General features: G+C 49.1%; 1 long non-coding RNA gene across 1 annotated transcript; it reads left to right on the top strand.

Annotated features, from left to right (window-relative positions):
- The first annotated feature begins 2,113 nt into the window (after positions 1-2,113).
- On the top strand, positions 2,114-4,153 carry LOC105311690. Its single transcript, XR_897707.2, has 2 exons — positions 2,114-2,335; positions 3,472-4,153. It is a non-coding gene; the product is annotated as an uncharacterized LOC105311690 (long non-coding RNA).
- The last annotated feature ends 442 nt before the right edge of the window (positions 4,154-4,595 follow it).

Below are 4,595 nucleotides of genomic sequence, written 5' to 3' on the forward strand. Positions count from 1 at the left end.
GCTGGGCCTTCCTGGAGAGTAACACAGGACACTGCAGGTGGCTAGACCCTGGGGACAGCAAGCCGTTGTCAGGGTCCCTTATCACCAGTTCCCTTTATCCCCGGCTCCAGTTAGCGCCCCTGGAAACCCAGTTTCCCCTGCAGCGTGGCATGCTGAATGAAAAGGACCTGGCATCGGGAGGCCTGGGTGCCAGCTCCGACTCTGCCGCTTCCTGGCTGTGCCACCTTGGGTGAGGCAGTGCCTTTCTGGGCTTGGCAGTATTTGTGAATGTAATAAACTGTTTCTATGTCATCTTTGTCTAATGGAAACATAAACTGGTCCTTCAGCTGAGGCTTTAAGTGATAAGTGACAGCTGCCCCAAGCTCGTCATGCCCGTGGCCAGGCTGCCATTCGTCTCCCCGTATGAATACTCCTCACTGGGCGAAAAATCCCAGGATGCTCACGTCCCTGTCAGTGGTGCCCAGTGGTGCCCAGGGGAGGCCTGGCCGCCCAGAGGACAGCCCTCTGCCTGCATCCCGCAGCGCCCCGCAAGGCCGCCTCCTGAGCAGCAGTGGCTGGCCGCTCAGGCCCAGCTCAGGCCCACCGCAGGGAGAATCCCGGGCGGTAGGTCTCACGCCCTGACCTTGGGGCTGGAGAGAACACACTCCACAGGCAGTCTAGTCACTACAGAAGTGACAGTGATTGTCGCACCCTCGCTGAGCCCTTGGGCCGCGCCTCACCAAAAACCGGGCTCCCTGTGAGGCTCCCAGGACCCAGGGCAATGAATTCCTGTCTCCTTATACGAGGGTGAGGAGAGGGATAGTCAGTATGTATAAAGCTGAAATTACTGTTTGGCCATCGCCCATGGGAACACTGGCTATTGTCCATGGGAACATAGGCAATCACCCATAGGAACATAACATTCTAACACAAGCTTTCTGCTTCTGTACTTCCCGCTTGCACACCTGACCAGTGGGTTGACAGGTAGTGAATAGGAGAAAGATCGACCTTTGTGTTTAAGACAGAATGAGGAATGGGATTTGGGGCTTAAAAACCTTGTATCTTGGTATTTCGTGGCTGCTCCTTTGCAAGGACAGCCGCCGGCTAATAAACTGTCTCCTGGTTAAGAGCACTCAAGTTGGGTCTGGTTATTCTGGACACAACATTTGGAGGCCCCAGCGAGATCTTCTCGTTGTGGGAAAATTGATCAGTGCACCGGGGCGTTGAACCATTTGCGGTTGGGGAGGCCTCTAGGGCACTTGCCCTAGCCCGCCGCCTGTGGTTTCTCGCTTTGCGGAGCACGATCCTGGGAGTGCTGAGGCAGTTTCTGGTAGGGGGCCCAGGGACCGTGCGGAAGTCGGACGCGACAAGTAAGTCGGCGGTTGACTGAGACTGTGACGACAGTTTTCTCAGTCCTGTTCTGGTTTGTTAGTCTATGTCTGTCTTGTTTTGTTTTGCTTCGTGTGCTTTATTGTGGAACTATGGGACAATCACAGGGCAAACTAACTCCGTTACAGTGCATGCTTAACAACTTTAAAGATTTTCGTCGTAGGGCAAGGGCCTATGGTGCTTCAGTAACCCCTTTTGATTTGCAGCGCTTTTGTCAATTAGATTGGCCGACCTTCGGAGTAGGATGGCCCTCCGAGGGATCATTTAACATGCAGACTGCATTCCGGGTTCGAGGTGTGATTTATAGAAACCCTGGGCATCCTGACCAAATTCCTTATATTGATGTTTGGATTGATGTAGTTTCTGATGCCCCTAAATACTTACAGAGTTGCAGTCGTGCACCCGTTACTGTAATGGCAGCCATACCCCAGGGTTTTAAGAAGCCCCCACCGGTGTTGCAGGGACCTCCCTCGGAGGATGACTGGTATCCGCCACCCTACAATGGAAATGGGGGTAGACGTCCTCCTCCGGAGGGACCGGGACCTCCTGTAACCCGGTCTAGGGGTCACAAGCCACCTTCCCCTGATTCAACCTCCCTGAAAAGAGCCAGTATCTGTTCAAGCCCCATTGAAGGTGATTCCAGGAGGTGGCGGTGAGCCTACTGTCATCTACTCGCCATTCAGTACTAGTGATTTATATAATTGGAAATTGCAAACACCATCCTTTTCAGAGAAACCATAAGGACTAACCTCCCTTTTAGAGTCTATTTTCTTTACCCATCAGCCCACTTGGGATGATTGCCAACAGCTCTTACAGGTCTTATTCACTACTGGAGAAAAGGAAAGAATTTTGCGGGAGGCGGCTAGAGGAGTAACAGACCCAAATGGGCAGCCCACAGCAGACTTAACCAGGTTACAGGCTGTGTTTCTGACTCAACGTCCCCAGTGGGATCCAAATACAGATCAAGGTAAGGAGGCTCTCCTAAGGTATTGCCAGTTTCTGCTGCAGGGACTCCGGGCTGCTGCACGTAGACCAATAAATCTGTCCAAGGTAAGTGAAGTAATTCAGACTAAGGACGAGTCACCTGCAACATTCTTGGAAAGACTATTAGAGTCTTACCGCCTATATACACCTATTGACCCGGAGGACCCCAACAATAGAAGAGCCATTAATTTGGCCTTTATTAGCCAGTCGGCCCCTAACATTAGAAAGAAGTTACAGAGATTGGAAGGTTTTGAGGGAGAAAATTTATCCAAATTATTAGAAATAGCTCAGAAGGTCTTTAACAATAGGGACTGTGTGCAAAAGGTCATGCTTGTGGGACAACAAGGAAACCGACCTCCTTGGGAAAAAAAAAAAAAAAAAAAAAAAAAAAAAACCTAACCATAGAGGGGGACCTAGCAACGAAAAAGGCCAAAATAGAAAACCTAGGCTAGGAAAAGACCAATGTGCTATTTGCAAAAAGAAAGGACATTGGAAAAATGAGTGCCCTGAAAAGGAGCAACCAGGAGGTGAGAAGAAAAAAGGCCCCTCATTCTTTTGGAAAATGAATAGGGGCATCAGGGCTCTTATCTAATGAGCCCCCGAGAGCCCAAGGTAACTTTGCAAATAGGGGGCAAACCTGTGAACTTTTTAGCTAATACTGGTGCAACTTACAGTTTTAACAGAAACTGCTGGTCTGTTATCCAAAGAAAAGACTGTAATTCAAGGAGCCACTGGGAAAGGGAAGGCATACCCACGGACACAGGCAGAAATTACTGACTTGGGAAAGGGAACCATCACGCATTCGTTTTTAGTTATGCTGAACGTCCCTTTCCTTTGCAAGGAAGAGATTTGCTCCAGAAATTAAAAGCCACTATTTAAGTGACCGGTGGCATATCTCTCTAAGAGACTAGATCCGGTGGCTGGAGGAAGGCCTAGTTGCCTGAGAGCACTAGCTGCTACTGCTCTATTGACCAAAGACGCTTTAAATTGACCTTGGGCCAAAATATTGAAATTGTGGCTCCACATGCAGTTGAAGCCATGCTGCGCAGCCCTCCTGAGAGATGGATTTCCAACGCCCGGATTACTCAGTACCAGGTACTGTTGCTTAACCCCCCACAGACCCGGTTTTTGAAAACCGCAGCCCCGAACCCTGCCACGCTGCTCCCGGATGATGACCCGCAGGCTCCATTGCATCACTGTGTTCAGCACCTTGAGCAGGTAACTGGACTACGGCCAGACTTGAAGGATGAGCCGTGGCCTAATCCGGATGCGGTATTATTTACCAATGGAAGCAGTTTTGTATCCGACGGAGTAAGGTATGCCGGGGCAGCCGTAGTAACAGTCAGGGATGTGATATGGGCACAGGCCCTAAGCCATGGGACATCGGCACAGAGGGCTGAACTTATAGCTCTAACACAAGCTTTACGGTGGGGAGAGGATAAAACTGTAAACATCTATACTGACGGTAGATATGCCTTTGCTACTGCCCACATACATGGAGCTTTATATAAGGAAAGAGGACTTTTAACATCAGGAGGCAAAGAAATTAAAAACAGGGAAGAGATCTTAGCCCTGTTAGAAGCCATTTGGCTACCAAAAAGAGTAGCCATAATTCATTGTCCTGGACACCAAAATGCAGAGACTGAGGTGGCACAAGGAAATTCCTTTGCAGATCAGATAGCAAAGGATGCTGCCAGAAAACCAGTGGGGCCCGGAGACATCTTGCCTTTAAAGCTTCCCCCAGCCTTTGAAGAAAGGCCTGAGTATACCCCGTTCAACTTGGAATTAAGTGAAAGACTGGGGGGAAAAAAAAAAAGAAAGAAAGAAAGAAAAAAAAAGAGGGAAAACGAGAATGGAGAATGCTCCCTGCTAGAAGATCGCTCCTTCCTCAGGCTTTGGGAAAGACCTTAATAGACTTAACACACCAGTCCACCCATCTAGGAGGAACCAAGTTCATTGAACTATTGAAAAGGGATTATTATGTTCCAGGACTGAAAATTTAGCCAAGGACGTGGCTAATAGGTGTGCAGTATATGCACAAGTAGACTAAGGAAGGACCTCCACGGAACAAGGAGTGAGACTCGGGGGAAAGAGACCTGGAGAGCACTGGGAGCTTGATTTTACAGAAGTTACGCCTGGAACTTTTGGATTTAAGTACCTATTAGTTTTTATTGACACATACTCTGGATGGACTGAGGCCTATCCCACTAAACATGAAACTGCACAAGTAGTAGCTAAAAAAT

The sequence above is a fragment of the Pteropus vampyrus genome, unplaced genomic scaffold, assembly GCF_000151845.1.
Source record: "Pteropus vampyrus isolate Shadow unplaced genomic scaffold, Pvam_2.0 Scaffold1000006187, whole genome shotgun sequence".
Taxonomy (NCBI): Eukaryota; Metazoa; Chordata; class Mammalia; order Chiroptera; family Pteropodidae; genus Pteropus; species Pteropus vampyrus.